The sequence below is a fragment of the Vanellus vanellus genome (assembly GCF_965231255.1).
Source record: "Vanellus vanellus genome assembly, chromosome: 8".
Taxonomy (NCBI): domain Eukaryota; kingdom Metazoa; phylum Chordata; class Aves; order Charadriiformes; family Charadriidae; genus Vanellus; species Vanellus vanellus.
Window position 1 is genome coordinate 6,688,488 of NC_138913.1, and position 16,948 is coordinate 6,705,435.

At 51.2% G+C, this 16,948-nt stretch overlaps 1 protein-coding gene across 1 annotated transcript in view; it reads right to left on the bottom strand.

Moving 5' to 3' along the window:
- PLD1 (phospholipase D1) overlaps positions 1–16,727 on the bottom strand; it is a 65,296-nt gene extending 48,569 nt beyond the window's left edge. Inside the window, exon 1 of the mRNA XM_082487423.1 lies at positions 16,537–16,727. The gene's annotated coding sequence lies outside the window, so the exon portion shown is untranslated. The remainder of the gene's footprint in view (positions 1–16,536) is intronic.
- Between the last annotated feature and the right edge of the window lie 221 nt (positions 16,728–16,948).

Consider the following 16,948-nt stretch of genomic DNA (forward strand, 5'->3'; position numbering starts at 1 on the left):
CACAGAGGGCTTTGGGACCAGACCGGAGGATCACTGGACCAGTGTGTCACTTCGAGAGAACCGTCTGAATAATTCAAACACAATCCCCCCCCCCCACATGTGTCCTACCCCCGGGTACCTCATTGCCCTTCTGTAAAAAGGATTTATATTAACCTTCACCGATGGAGATGCACTGAACCACGTGGGACGATCAGGCCACGGATGTTACCCGCTGCTCCGCCTGGTTCTCGCAGCCTCCCCGCAGCGGGAATTTGGCACCAGCACTGCCCCACACTTCCATCACTGCCCCACACTTCCATCACTGCCACTCGAGGGGAACCCAGGTCCCGCTGCCAGCAGCTTTACACCATCCCCATCACTAAAGGGAACTTAATTACTCAGAAAGCATAAGGTTCATCTTTATTTCCTTCTTGCGGTGAAGTCATTCCACCGAGACACAGACTGGCTTCGGATGTTTGGTTTTCTCCCTAGAAAGCAGGAGTACATAAACAGCGTTCCCAGGAGGGAGGCCATGCTACCAGGCTTTCCCAAATCACCCTGGGGGTGGCAGGGGGAGCCCAGAGCTGCCCCACGCCGGGCGGCAGCGCTTCCCCGCTCTGCACCGACACGTGCAATAAAATCCTATTTTATTTCCCACTTGGCACTCCAGGCAAAGAAATTTTGGGGGGCCATCTCTAGCTGGTAATAAAGCAGCATCTTACTTTGTATTTCTTCTGTCTGTATTCACATTTGGAAACACAACACAGTTAATTTTTATTATTTTTTAGTCTGAAGAGATGCTCTTGTTTCATGGAAACTTAAGGCACCTTCCAAAAGAAGAGGTCTGTACGTACTTTGTCTGTGCCACGCCAGCAATTACACTTGAAGGAAACCAGCAGCCAAATACCACACGGACAGGGCTGGAGGAAGAACACGTGGACAGCAGCCAGCACAGAAAGGATGTGCATCCTCCCTCCTCCTCCTCCTCCTCCTCCTCCTCCTCCTCCTCCTCCTCCTCTCCTGCCGTGCCAGGTACAGCTGGCCTCCCCTTGTCAGATAATGAACGCAGTCAGTTAATGGATAAACAATTAACCAGCATGCGAGGATAACTTGCTAAGGACCACAGCAGGGCTGCATAACTCAGGATATTTTTTATTTTTTTTAAAGCTAAAGCTGTTTTCACAGCTGGCACAGACAAGTCCCGCGATAAAGCAGAGTCCAAACTCAGCTGGACCTGAGTCAGTCCCAGCAGCGAGACTCCCCCCACCATGCTGAGATTAGAGCCGAATTATGGACTCGAGAGGGAAAATGTGACTTGCCTACAGCCCTGCCAGAAGCCCCACAAACCCAGGCAGCGGCTGAGCATCCCCGGCACAGCCGGCGGCTGCAGAGCCGAGGGGCACGGGGCAGGGAGGGCAGCTGGAAAGACGGGATGTATGACATCCCCCCGAAAGCTTCTGTCAATTGCTTTATATGGCTCTGCTCGATAAGAGCTGTTTCACCTCTCGGCCAGAGTTTCCATGCGGACGCTGTCTGCGTTCCCACAGGCGAGCGGAGGAATTCGCCCTGGTTAATGTGCAACAGGCTGGGTGCGAGGCTGGGTGCAAACACGTGCCACACGTGGTTTTCTGTGAGTCAGCCCCAAAACAGAAGGGCTGCATCAAGAAGGCCCTGTCTATCCGGCGCCGCTCACTGCTCGCCCTAATGATGGGCTAGGGAATGGGCTTATAAAACTTGCTGATATTGTCAGCTTCGGAGGCTGCAATTACGTGAAGGCCAGAGAGGGAACTCAAACCACACTAGCAAACCGAAGCAGGGTGGAAATAATAGGATGAAAATTATTAGAAACAAGCGCAACATTTCAGCATTTGGGTTGTTGCCATCCAAGATAGCAATCAGGCAGCAGAAAAAAGAAAAAAGAAAAGGAAAAAAAAAAAGGCAAAAAAGACCAGGGGGTTCACGGGGTTAGGAACCAGCAATTTGAACAGAGGCACAAATGGTGCTGAGACGCACAAAGAGGGCTACTGCGGCATGCCAAAAAGGACAACGGAGTGCAGAAGACGAGAGTCAGACGGAAAGCACTTGACCCGTGAGAACACAGTGTCAGGGCTGAGAGAAAGGAAAGACACGGAGGAAAAACACGACAGCGGTAGGAGACTGCTGCGAGCAGGAGGGACACGAATCGCTCCGAATTGCAGGTTTAAAGCAGAGACCAGGGAGAAAAACCCCGTGTGATGGCAAAGGCATGGGAGTGCGCGAGGAGGAGGAGGTCTGTAAGGGCAGGCTGCCCTCATTGACCGTCCTGGGGCAGGGGAGGAGCATCACCAGCCCTGGGTCCCCCCAGAGACCCCCAGCACCCAAACCTGGCAGCCAGGAGCCGGCACGGCGACCTGCATATTAACAGCGGGAAGGTGTTGCTCCAGCTTTATCCGGCTCAAAGTCTGCTGGGGCAAAAGCAGCAAGGAGGAAAAACTAATTAAAAAACCCTCAGCAATAAAGGAAAACTTTGGAAAGAACGAACAAAAAACATACTAAAACAAAGGGGAGATGGTAAAAAAACCTGGAAAAAGGAAAAAAAACATACTACTGACAGCACCTTCGTCCAGCCCAGTTTTCAGATTAATTATTTCCTCTTCCAAGCACAATTTACACTCTCCACCTCCCTTTGCCTGGCTGTCCCCACGGCACACGGGCCCCAAACCTCTTGAAACAGTAAAATAAATACACTGGAAATACTGACTGCACCAAGAATCCCGGTTTCAACTGCAGGAAAAGTGACTATAAAAATATCAAAATTATATTAAACCCTGAGCCCCTGTGAACGTATTGCAACCCCCTAGCTCAATCCTGCAACTTTGCAAGCGCAGTATCTTTTTTTGTTATTTGCCATTTTAGTTATGCTTTAACCCCAAATTATTACTTAGGGGATCATATGACAACCTCAGCCTTCACTAAAGAAACAGCATTTTTCTACTTGTTGCAAAGGACAACAAAAGCTTGGCTTTAAAGGCATGGAAACTGGAAGGCAGAAAAATGCATATTTTAGTAAATATTCATGAACATTTCTGTCTTTTGAATACATTCAAGTCCTGATGTGGAAACACGTGCAGCTGGTAATAGCACAGACTACCGAAAATTTGGTCAGCCCAAGTTTATTCTCTTACATGTATGGTGGCAGATCTGCAACAAGCTCAGATAATCGCTGCTCCTTAATGAGGTTACGATGCTGACAAGCACCACGCAGAGCTATGAAACCAAGAAAGCCATCATTTGGGAAAGAGGGAAGAGAAAATCCATCCTGTAAAAACAGGCATTTCCTGCTAATGCCTCCCAGGGTCTGATGCTCTACATCAACTCCCAGGGTGAGAAACGCTGTAATCCCTGAAAATTACCCTCTCTCCAGTTCTCATGACATCTCTCCCAGTACAATGACCTTTGGGTCAAAGGCTGTGACAAGCAACCTCTGTTCCCATACTTGGCTTTGTGCCGCAGGCGGTGCCGGTGCCGGCACCCACACGAGCCTCACAGGCTGCACGGAGCAAACCAGATGGGCTCGGGCTAGAACAGGGCAATGCGACGGCGTCATTGACAAGGAAAAAAAAAAAAAAAAAAAAAAACAACCAACCCACAACCAAAAAACCAAACCAAAACACAAATGACTCAAGCCATGAATTTCCCCTCTCCTGCTGCTGCTGCCAGGAGCCCGGGTACCACACAGGCACGGAGAGCCCAGACGAGAAGCCAAGGACATCCCACGCAAGATGCTCTCAACGGCTATTTGCCCTGCCTGGTGGGGAGGAAGCTTTTCCACGTAAATATTTCCTAATTCATCACGCTTTAAACCTAAAATTAGCTTTGGACCTCTCCAGAGAGAAATACCCTTGGCTGACAAGAGCCCTTTTTGAGGAGTTATTTACCAGGCTTGTCACCAGCACCAGATTCACACCCGGGCACATCTCCCTTCCACAGTCCTCGGCAGGCATCAGACTTCCACCAAGCAGCTTGGGAATGTCCCCTCGGCTTGGGGTCCCCACCACCACCTGCAAAGAGGGTCCTGCTCTTTCAGCCAAGGAAAACCACGTACCCATACAAAGCAAAAAAGACACGTGCTGATTTTGTTTTTCAGCATCCCCTCCCACACTAATCAAAATCCAAGAGCTCTTGTAGATGGCAGGTAGCACGTTACATTCCCCAAGTATGACATTAAAAGACAGGGGGGGGTTCAAAAAAGCTCAGTGATCACCTAACCCTGCTCTTACGTTCAGTACATGGGAGCTCTTTAGCCAGATGAGCAAGCAGCCAGCACGGCACATGGAGACGCCTCCTAAAAATCTGCCCTTCTGGATGCTCATACTACAGGGACAGCGCAAGAGGATCAAGGTTTATTTTCTAAAAACACACAAAACAACCCCCAAATAAGAACCAAAGCATTGCTCCCATCCTGGAAAGATCTGGAGCTGGAGAAGAACTCAAATCCAAATCCAAATCAACAATAAACATCGTGTTCAGACATGCTCCTGACCTAAATTTCTTATCTTTGGCCCAGTCCTGATAAACCCGAAATATTTTAAAACACCGTTGCCAAAACAATTATTCTCACAAAGTTCCCACATTTAATACCAATAGGTCTAAAAGCAGGAACCAATTAGTGCTTCGCACTTTAACGACCGCCACGCTTGGTTCTGCTTTATTGATTTCCAGAGTCCTTTCCGCAGGCGGCTTACGGGGCCGAGCCACCGGCCTGCCTGGAGGGACAGCTCCGCCATGGCACTCCCCACCGCCTGTCCGCAACAGGGGACGAGATGCATCAAGACCGGGATTGCCTGGAAATAACAGGGAAAACTATGGAGGTCCCCGTTGTGCCATCCGTACCGGGGCAGAGCCCCTTCTGCCCCCACAACGGGTCCTGCAGCACCCGTCCCTCAGGGTTTGTCCCAAAGAAGTGGCACCAGAAGGAAGAGGCCGGTCAAGGGAAAGGATGAGGTACGGCCCTGGTCATGGCGGCGGGCAGAACCGCCATTACACGGTGACTAACCCACTGCCGCAGTCAGAAAACCCCTCTGCGCTGCCTTCCTCCCCACACCCAGGACCAGCCTAAGCGTCAGGCCCTTCCCAAGCACTCACGCTATTTGCTTTACGGAACAGTGACATGAAAGAAGAAAAGCACACACAAACGTCCCCCAATGAGCAGTGCCCACTGATCTCAGGCCGATGTGCTGGTGGTTCTGGCTCCCGCTCCCCCTGGCCGGCAGCACACCCAGGGCACGGCCCCACTCCCCGGGGAGCCCATCATTAGGTATTTAACAGTGATTAATGCTGTCCCTTCACGGATGTACTCATCACCGTGTTTTGGATTCCCAGGGTGCGGACAAGAGTGTTTAAGTACAGCACTTGCACCTCGTGCTGGGCATCCTCCGGGGAGCTATGCTCAACCCCCGGATCACCACAAACCCTCTCATGTGGTCATGGCACACACTCTGCACCCCTAAACTCAGGAGCACTGAGCATAACACCCTTGAAAGCCGGGGCAGGGGATGCCCAGCGCCTCCAGCACCCTGTTATCTACCCCCAGAGGCCCACCAATGCTGTAGCTGCAGAGAATCCTAAGTGGTTAGAGTATGAAGGGACCTTAAAGATCATCCAGTTCCACCCCCCCGCCCCAGGCAGGGACACCTCCCACCAGCCCAGGTTGCTCCAAGCCCCGTCCAACCTGGCCTTGAACACCTCCAGGGATGGGGCAGCCACAGCTTCTCGGGGCAACCTGGGCCAGGGGCTCACCACCCGCACAGGGAAGAATTTCTCCCTGATATCTCATCTAAATATCTCCCCTCTTTCAGTTTAAAACCATTACCCCTTGTCCTATAAGTCCACTCCCTGATCAAGAGTCCTTCCTCATCTTTCCTGTAGCCCCTTTAGGTACTGGAAGAGGCTATAAGGTCTCCACGGAGACCGACCTCTCTTCTCCAGGCTGAACACCCCCAACTCTCTCAGCCTGTCCTCACAGCAGAGGTGTTCCAGCCCTCTCGTCATCTTTGTGGCCCTCCTCTGGACTCGCTCTAACAGGTCCATGTCTTTCCTGTGCTGAGGGCTCCAGAGCTGGACGCAGTACTCCAGGTGGGTCTTCCCAGAGTAGACTAGAAGGGCAGAATCCCCTCCCCTGCCCTGCTGGCCACGCTGCTGGGGATGCAGCCCAGGATACCATTGACTTTCTGGGCTGTGAGTGCACATTGCCGGCTCATGTTGAGCTTCTCATCAACCAACATCCCCAAGTCTTTCTCCTCAGGGCTGCTCTCAATCCATTCTCTGCCCAGCCTGGATTTGTGCTTGGGATTGCCCCGACCCAGGTGCAGGACCTTGCACTTGGCCTGGTTGAACCTCATGAGGCTTGCACAGTCCCACCTCTCCAGCCTGTCAAGGTCCCTCTGGATGGCGAAGGGAAGCAGTTAACACCACCTTGGATAGCAGCACCATCTCAGCATCCCCAAACCCCACCCCAGAGGGTGGCAAAGGGAGTCCTGAGCTGAGGGAAACAAAGGGCTGGAAAAAGTAGCTGCTTCAAAGAGCACAAACAGTAGGAAGGTCAAAGGATGCAGAACTCCAGAGGGCTGGCAGGTGCACAGAGCTTGGCCATAAAAGCTTTATATACAACCCTAAACCCAAGAATCTTGCCAGGGCTATAATGTAGTGCAAAGGACTCTTGGAGTAACCATCTCCACAACAATCAGAGGTGACAAAGACCACTGCAGTGCCGGCAGGATGGTAAGCGCTGCTGCCGCTCTTATATATAGTTGAACACGTCATACAAATACAGGACATATTTTCATGATCTAAACGTATAGATGTCTACACAGCTGATGTCCTATACATCACTCAACGCTATTCTGGTATCTCCCAGTGCCACGGCTGCTCCAGCAACCGCCACCTGCCAAGCCGTATTTCCGCGGGGAATTTCAGCAGCTCAGAGCCGAGCGGGCGCGCTGGAAGGCAGCCCGGCACCTCCGTCCCACAGCGGGGTTCGGTGGCAGCTGATAAATGCAAACACTTTACAGATCTTCACATAACTCCCACCAGCCAAACTACAGCCGGGGAAAGCACCGCAGCCTGCGCTCGGGGAGGGATTTGGGCGACTGCAAGAGGATGTCCCAGCCGTCACTCCCGCCGGTGGCTGCTCTATGTCAAGGGCACAGGTATGCAGGAGGACATCACCATCCTCACTCCAGTTGCAAACCTGCTGCTTACTGCCAAGTTTCCACGAAGCAGGAACACGATTTTGCTTTTCTCCACCTGCTGTTACAAGCCACAAGCAAAAAGCACATGAAGGTGCCGACTTCTTGTTGACCCTTTACGTGACTTGCTCAAAGAAATGAGAAATTTCTACGGGTATCACAGCAACAAAGAGTCGCAGAGTGAGACCATGTATTTTTACTAATAGTTTACCTCTTTAATAAAATGCTGTTTCTGTTGTCTTGATTTTTTTTTTATTTATTTATTTTCTTAATGGATTGCATCAAATAGTTTTCATTGGGAAAACAACTAATTGGCATGAGCAGGCAGCCGCGGTGGGGCAGGAAGGTAACAACACCACCAGGCAAGACTGAGCGCTCCCATTCGAGCTGCAGCCAAGCCCAGCTCCCCCCCCTGCCTCGGGGCTTCAAGGCACAGGGTCACCTCCCGGGGTGGCTTCCTGGGGGCACTGCCACCTTCAACGACCAACAGCTGCAGGGTGACCACCACCTAGGTTGTGTTGCTGCTTTTGTCCCTCTTACAGAAAGCCCCCCAAGTGGCTAGGACCCACATGCAATCCCGATGGCTGCCGTGTGTCCCCCCCACCCGGGCAGCCCCCAGGTCCATGGACGTGATCGCATGGTGCCATCCCATGCCGAGACTTCCTGGTGGCACGAAGTAACCCTGCCACTGCGCACACTGAACGTTAACCTCTGCAAAGCTGTTTGCTCACTGCACACACAGTGTCAGGGACATAATTTGGTAAAGCCAAAGCACAGGAGGAATGTCACGTTCATGGGAGCAGGAGGAGCTGCGGCACCTTGGGGACACCACGCACCTCCAGCCGTCCCAGCAAGGGTATGTCACAGCTCCTCGCTGCCTCCCCATCCCATATGGGCCCAGGCATCACCCGAGAGCACTGTCACCCACTGTCCCTGCGTGACAGGATGCAGCCACTCGCAGCGCCCTGAAACACTCCCGTACCCCTGCCTGCAATCCTGGATTTAGCACCTTTCCAAACTGAAGCACCCTAAGGATTTTTTTTTTTTTTGAGCAATGTTTTTAAAGATTTTTCATGCATTCTGGCTAATAAACTCCACAAGAATTGGATGTCTCCATCCTCGGCTGACTTCCATTCTTTAGTCTACCCAAAAGTTACAGCCCTCAACAGTCTCGGCTCCCACCATCAAGCCGGGACACCCAGCACCACGCGCCCATCGTGCCCAAAGAGCCAGCGACAACACGTGCCAGAGGAGACCCCGGACACGTGCAGGCCTGCTACCGTTCTGCATTTCCAAAAGCAGCTGCTCATCCTCATCCATGGCCAGCAGCAAGCACCGACACGGGCAAACATCAGCCCTCGGCCTCCACTTCGCACCGAGAAACCTCCTACCAGTTCAAGAACAGCTTCATCTGAGGATCTAGGATAATATTAAGGGCTCCCAAGTAACGGGTTTTCCTTCTCCCTGGCCAGCTAAAACAAATATTTGAGAACTTCCGGTTTACAAGAAGAAAACAGTTGGCTTGGGGAAGTCCCAGAGGTAATTGGAAGAGAAGCTGTGAGCTGAGCTCAGAGGGCAAAGGTGGCATTGTCCCCAAGACTTCACAGAGGGCTTCTGGTGGCTTTGCAAACCAGCCTCTCCCAAGGAGACTTTTCATGGGATCTCCATACGCCCTTCCCTGGGATCATGACAGCAGTCAGGACACAGGTACTCGAGTTACTGGAAGTTAATTTTTCTATACCTTGAAGTGTTTGATTTATTATCAGAATTAAGGATAAGCAAGTAATCAGAGAATTTTGGTTCTGATTTAATGAGTAGCTCTGAAACAAGGTTTCAGATCGGTACCTGCTGAACCGGTCAGGTCAAACCCAGGCCAATTCAATGGAAGAGTGCTCATTACAAAGTAGTGACTTGCAGCAACAGAATAGCTCCTCTATGTTTCTTGCTTAAATATAACTAAACACCTGCAAATTTATGCAAAATAGCTCATTCACACACATTGACAATACTGACAGCTGCCTTAAAACAAAATAGATGCCTCATATATATATATTTTTTTTTTTTTTTTTTTTTTCCTTCCTTCACGGAGGGGGGCGGCAGGGAAGCCTCCATCAAGCCAGTATGGAAGCGCACTGATGGCAGGCAGTGAAAGATGATGCTCGTGGCTGAACTCAAATCGAGCCTCAGCTGCCTCCTCGTTCCTCTCCCCCTTACCCACGTACCCAGACCTCCAGCCCTTACAAGCAAGGCGGGTGTCTGGACAAGCCAGAGATGCCCTGCAGCTCCTTCATTTGGTGAAAACTCCTGTACAGTAGTTTTTCCACTCTTTCCTAGAGGAAATCAGAGCATTGAGGTTATGACTTACAAGCGTAACCCTCCACACCTTAGCACAAGATGGGCAGCTGCACGCCATGAGCCAAAAATTAAACATTATTTTTCCCCTCAGCTGCCGCGACCTTCTGGAGTGGAGCTGCTCAGAAAGGTGTCTGCAGACAGTTTTCTACAGCTACAAAAAAAGCTGTTTGGCAGGAAGAAAAGCGATAGCTTTGGGAGAGGAAAAAAAAACCACCCTGAATGGGCTCAGACAGCAGTTCCCATCTCGCTGGCTCTTTCTCCCAGTGAACAAAATGGCTCGTTTGCCATAATTGCTGCCAAAACTCAGCAGGATCAGGTCTAACCGCAGAAATTTCAAAGCCACCGTGAGTCATCTGCTATTCTTTCTTGGTAAGACTTAACTCTGGGTGGGACCCGTGCAAAAAAAAAAAAAAAAAAAAAAAATTGATTTGCTGGAAACCTCTGTCATGGAAAAATACACTTCAGAACATCTCATGGGGACTACATAAATAGACGTTTAGAGAAAGAGGAACAAGAGACCAAAGCATTTCTTTCTGAAAGGACTATACGATGCACTGCCTGCTCTCCAAATGGTTTCAGCAGCACTTTAGCTGCAACAGAGGGGACAGCTGAGCTTCCCGGGAGACCCCAGCACCCACGGGGGCTCCTCACCACACCTGAGAAAACACCAAACAAGGCAGATTTGCGTTCTTCACGCGGAAAAGCCAACCGCACCATGGAACTGCACCTTACTTAAGCAAAAAGAGAAAACGCAGAGCCAAAATACCCACTTGTTTTATCTCGTGTGTCACATTCAAAGTTTGAGAGAGAAAAAAACTTTTATTTTTTCAGTTAAAAAACCCCAAACAGTGAGGTTGCCTTTAGCCAGGTAGTGGGGCACAGTTCTGAGGTCCTGCCACGGCCACAACCCCCCCAGGCTACTGAAAAGTGTGGGAAACGTGCAATTAATTACTCTCACTGGTTTACTTTTACCCCCAGGAATCCTTGGAGGTGGCAGGCAGGAGTCAGTCGGCCGATGGCGAGGGATGCCCATGCCGTGAGGTGCACATCCCCTGAGAGCCATGCAGCGTGTGTTCACGAGGGGGCTGTGCTCCGGGTGGGGAAATAAAGACCCAGAGCAGGGGGGGAAAGAACAAGAAATGAGGATTTCTGCTTAAAAAAAAAAAAAAAAAAAAAAATCTTCCCAAAAGTCCAGCTGGTAAAATGGGTGAAGCTTTTGGGAAGTGGCTCGGTGAATGGAGGAGCCTCAGGGACACGTCACCGGCGGGACCCTGGTGGGAGGAGAACTGAGAAGCAAGTTCCCACATGGCAAGACAACCAGAAACACTAACTGGCCATGAATCACCTGCTGGGACAGAGGCCATCAGAGCACTGCTCTGTGCAACACTGTCCACCCGTCACTGCCTTTTGTCTCTGCGCACTGGGACGCTCATCCCGGAGGAGAGCGGTCCCTCTGTGCCCGGACCACCTTCCCCGGCCGCACTGAGGGAGCTGGAAACAGCCCCCAGAGCTGGGGAGCAGCACCGGGATGCCCCCACTGACCCTGGGGAGCACCAGGCATTTGTCAGTGGGTTTATCTTATTTTACAAAAAAAAAAAAAAAAAAAGCCTTCATGTGATGGAAGCACACACGAGGGCTCGCTGTACTGGGGGAAATAAAAATCTAAGGCAGGAATGAGGGCCCCCCCCCCCCTTGCAGCTTGACCTGAACAATGCAATCAAGGAAATTACAGTTTAATTCTTCTTCCACCAACAGAGGTGTAAACCGGAAAAATAACTCCCAACGCCATGAATATCCTGAATATTTGCTGCTGCCAGTATAGCCTAAACAGGACTCCACACCTCGGGAAAAAGACTTTTTTTTTTTTTTTGAGTGAATCTGCAAACAGCGATGAGTTTTTCCATCCCCTCCCGCTCTCCGCTCTGCAGCCCCTCTCTCAGAGGCTTCCCACACCCCACCCCAGCTCGCCCAGGGTGGGATGCACCACCTCTTCTGCAAAACGCCCACCCCATCACCATCCCCACTGCCTTTTTATTACAGCCTTTCTCCCCAGTTAGCCAGTTCCTCAGGGCAGAGGACCACTTCTTATTTTATCTCTGCCTTCCCTGCCAGAGAAAACGGGATTGAGGAGGAAGAGACGATGTTATTACACTCAGATATAACCAATGCAAACTGGCTACTTTGCTGTCAAATCCTACTAGAGGCGAAGCACAATTTTATTCGCTGGAGCTCAATAATGGTCATCGCCACGTCCTCAGAAAGTTTTAAGGGAAAATGGTTGCAGAAAGGCGACCAACCGAAGAGCACAGAGGTGCGAACGCTGCGTGCGGCCACCACCAGCTTTGGTGCCGACAAGCCAAGGAGACGCAGCCGGCTTCATTCCCACCCAGCCCCACTCTCGGACACACTTTCCTGCCAACAAAGCAAGCACGTTAGCCCGATAAGATCGCTATCTCGAGGTGATTATCTCGATATTAAAATCCTGCATCTCTTATTGGCAATAAAACCTGACCACATGCTGTGCTGTCACCCTGCCCGCCATTCCGGCGCGCCACGCTCGCTGCCGGAGCAGCAGTAGGTCCTTCTGGCAGTTGCTCCATCCCCCTCCCTGACCCCTTTTCAACAAGTTTTCTCCCCTCAACCAGCATCTATTTAGACTCGTGCGAGCCAGGGCTGTTTTTAAATTACAAGTTTTTATTCTCAGAGGCGAAACTCGCCTCCCTGCCAGGGTGCATGGCTCCATCTCCTCCCCTGGTGAGACGGCGGCACGTGCCGGGGGGATGCCTGGCACCGTCCCAGCTCCTTTCGGGGTCCTGGCGCTCCGGCGTGGGAGTGGCAGCCACCAGACAGCCTCTCCCCCCATCCTTGCACCAGCAGATGGATGCCTGGGGGACGTGGGGACGCGTGGAGGGGGGGATGTGTCTGACAGACGCCAGCCCCGCTCCCGCTTCGTTACGTAAACCCCCAGGTTTTGGTGTTTATTGGCCTGAAGGAGGTAGAAAGCACTAAATGCCACCGCAGCGCGTGGGTACGAGGAGCGAGGGATGCACGAAGCGCTCAGGGCAGTGGCGATGGCATGTGATGCTGACCCCGGCCATTAGATACCACCCACTATTATTGCATTGAAACAGAAGAAACTGAATCCTGAAGACACATATATATATATATATAAATTAATGCTCTGCAAATCCACACATTTCCCTCCTGTTTGCTCGCCCCAGGCGGAGGAGCCGGTGTAAGGGTGTGTGTCCCCTGCCCCAAGGACCACGGCTGCTTCCTGCCACCCTGGACACCTTGTGCCAAGAAGGTGGGGGACCAGCAGGGTAAATATTTTAGAAAGTAAAAGTTGGCAAGCAGAGCTTTTTCCACACACCCCCCAACCCCTCCATCACCCTCTGCTTTCCAGGTTGTCTGCACATCTGGAGCTGGTACATGCATCTGGCTGATGCTCACCAGTCCATGAAAGTGAGCGGCAGGACAGGGGCACCTGGCTAAATATGTTAAAAAAAAAAAATATTTTTTATATATATATAAATAAAAAAATAATAATATAATATATATGTAGCTCAGCAGGGCTGAGGACTGGCCCTGCACAGCCCGCTGCAAAGAAGCCAGGCTGCGTGCCAGCTGCTCACACATCCCACACCTCACGGTGCAGCTAAAGCATGGCAAGCAGCACCTGAATAAGGACCAGAAAACACTCCTTTTTTTGGAAGGAAAAAAAAAAAAAAAGGGGGGCTGGCAAGGTTATGTGAAAGGAAAGAAAAAAGAACCCAACTGCAACTTTGTCAGGCACATGGCCGTGATCGAATCTTCTCCGGGTCCCTGCAGGAGAGTTTCCAGGGCACAGGGCATGTGAGAGCTAGTTAAAAAAAACACATCATCAATTGTCAGCCAGACAATAGGAGGAAAAGGCATGAAATGTTTGCTCACGCCCTCCTCAGCAAAGACCAGGTGCTTACTGACATTACACACTCCAGAAACCAAACACCCAGGGGGGGAAAAAAAAAAAAAGAAAATAATCAAATTGCTTCCTCAGCTCCGTTATACACAGATTTAGGGCCGCTGTACAACCCTCCTTCCCACCCAAAGTTTTTTTAATTGTTGTTTTTTAAATGACTTGCTATCAAATAGCTGTTTCAGTGTGAAATTAAGAAACCACCTGTTTGCAACAAAGGCAATAGGAGAAGGGAGCCCCTTACAGCAGAGCGTGACCCCCTGCTGCAGCGCTCCGCGGCTTCAGGTATTTCAGAGACTTTGGTATGTTCTTTAGGTAGAGTTAGAGAAGATAAATCTAGAAGCCTGTTTGAACGTTAATAACTGCTATCTTCTTTATGATTTCATTTCCAGGGAATGAAATTTGTGGCAACACTGGCAGCAAGCGCGTTCCCCTGACGATTCTCTCCCTGAAGATTTGCTAATTTGCTTTAAATCAATTACCAGAGAAGGGATAACTGTGAAAACCCAAGTTCAGTTCATAACTAACAAACAGGGGAGACACAACTGCCCTTCTTTGCGTGGTTTAATCAAGGAAGAGATTTCTCAAATCACGGCTCGAGAGCAGACTCGCAGCAAACACGGGATCTCTCCTTTGCTGCAGACACACCTGCAGTCTAAAGAGCACTTCATAAATTACAGGGGATAACAATGTCAAGTTGACACAAGCCTTTACACTTTGCTACCAGTAAGCAAAGTAGTAAAAATTTCAAGGTGAGGCATGGGATTTCAGCCCGCTTCATGAAAGAATGATTTCACCAGCAAAGATTACCTACCTAGTGCCTATAATTTTATTTTTATATATATATGTAAAACAGTATCTTCAGCAGTTTAAGGATGCTGCAATTCTGATCCCAGCAAACAACTCCTCAGCTGCAAAGGCTCAGGAGACACCTGCCAGCAGCATTATTTGTGGCAGGAGTTCAAGCCTCTCAAAATAAAAAGAGCATCGCGGCCCTCAGGGGAAGTCACTTTACTAAGTCTTTTCCAGTAAGACCAGAGCCTCAATACTAATTTTCAATAATCCTGAAAAGGAGGACATTACGTATCTGGACAGAATCGGGCGTGCAAATGGATATTTACGTGAGACACTTCGATCTTCTCTAAGTAGGAAAGTTAAATCTTGGCAAAAAGAAAATTAAACAGATGTACCTCTCAATAAACTTTCATTTAATCGGCTGAACCAAAGCCTACAGGAATCTCGGTAAATTTTAACAGGTCTTTTCAGAGGGATCTGGGGTTTTTCATCGGCCTGTTTTGATAAACCTCGACCCTCTCCCCCAAGAAACTCTGAAAAAAAAAAAAAAAAAGATTTTACAGGTTTGGTGGTATCTCACAGCAAAAGGACAGGAGAAAGGGCCCCTTTCAGGTGCAGGCGAGCGCAGGGCAGGGCAGTTGCACAAGGGGGGCCGGTGGCCGCCATCCCACACCGGTGCTCAGCACCCACCCCCTGAGCAGGGACCAGCGTCCCCAGCATCCCAGGGCAGCACTCAGCATCACGCAGTAACACTTACCCCAAAGGAAGGCGCTCTCTGGATATTCATAGTAAATACAGCGCGGGCTGCCGATGAGCCGAAAAGGAGGGGTAGCCCAGGGCCCGAGGGCTTACACTTGGAGCTTCCCAACTTCTGGCAAAGCTGGGCAGGATTTGGCCGTGAGACCCAAGCCACAGAGCCAACACTCCCCCGAGCATCACGAGAAGAGGCGGTCAGAAATTTAAGTTCCCCGGTTACCTGCGAGCCTCTGGCATGAGGTCACGCTATCAAATGCCAGAGACAGCACAGGAAAGGAAACACAAATTCTTGAGCGATTAAAGACACTTGGAGCAGAGTTTCCACCCCCCACCCCGAGCTGCAAACACAGGCGGTTACGAACACGACGCCGTTCTCAAACAAGAGAGCGTTTGTCCCAGCGGCCCTGGACGCACCAGCCTCGCCGTGACATCCCCTCACTTACCATCTCCACACCAATGTCAAACCAGCAGAGCTTCACCCACCCCGTTCAATTAGCAGTGTCTGTCCCCCAAACAGCCACGGAACTCTACCGACCTCAAAGGCAGCGGCGCAGATTTACTTAAAGGAGGGATGTGGAGACCACGTAGACCTGGACACATAATAGACATTGTCCTGCTGCGTAGAGAGCTCGTGTCAGCCCCGACCGCGCAGGCAAAAACGCTCCCAAAGTCAACGGAGCTGCACCGGCTCAAATCCCTGCCCAGGCCAGACCGGAGGCATTTTGGGGGGCTGAGGATTTCCAAAGAGCAGCCTCCTGTACCAGCCTCCCGTACCAACCAAGAGCATCGCGCCCAATAAAGACAAACCAGCAAGAGGCAGAACGGGCTTTTCATCGCAAGAAACGGCTGCTGTCCCCCACGTCCCGCAAGGGCGGCTGCTGAAAGGGACCCAGTTTCACCAGTTTCGCAGAAAACCAGCCAAACCACATCGCAGAAACACCGAAGTTCACAGCAAACGTTAAACCATCATCTCCGAATTCCCCCATCCAGACCGCCCTCCCTCCTCCCCCCCCCCCCCCCCCCGCTGCCTCCAGCCCGGCAGCCTCGCCGGACCCAAACCTTTCCATTTCAAAGCATGAAAAAAAAAAATAAATAAACCAAACCAGTAAATCATCCCCAGTACGTCCCGCCGGGCTGACAAACACCTCCCGTCGGCAAAGTTTGCTGCCCAGCCCCAGCGAAGAGCCCAACCCGGGGATTAACCTGAAAATAAGCGCCCTGCGCTTTAACTATCAGCCTTTTTCTCACACACACATACCCAAAACCACCCCAAACCACCCCCAAAACAACCCAAAAGCGAGCCAGGGCAGAGCCCGGGGAGCGCACCGGCCTTACCCCCCCCCCCCCTCCCCCAACCCCCCTCCGACGGGACCCGACCGCTCCGCGAACACCCAACTCGGATTTTTTTTTTGTTTTAGTTTTTTAAGTTTTGGATTTTTTTTTTGTTTTTTTTTTTTCTCTACCAACCTCCTGCCCCGGTGGAAGCGGGTGCCTCATGGTGCTGTCACACCCAGCAAGGCGTGCGTTTGGCTGATTGGGGGTTTTTTGGTGGTGGTGGTGGTTGTTGTTGTTTTGGGGTGGGTTTCCCCCCCCACCCCCGGAGGAAAGCGGCGTCCACCGCAGCCGGAGGGAACCGCGTAACCCCCGCGGAAGAGCCGCCCCGCAGCCCGGCACCGGCTCCGGCATCCAGGCTGAGCTATAGGGCTGTCCCCCCCCCGCCCTCCCAAAAATAAAAAAAAAAAAAAGGCAAACCGAAGCCAGACCCAGCCCACAAAGCGCTCCAGCCTATGAGCACTCGCTAATTAAGGGGAAACCCCTCCCCGCCAGTTAAGGAGAATATTGGGATACGGGCAGGAAGGGTGGAGGGAGAGGGCAGGGT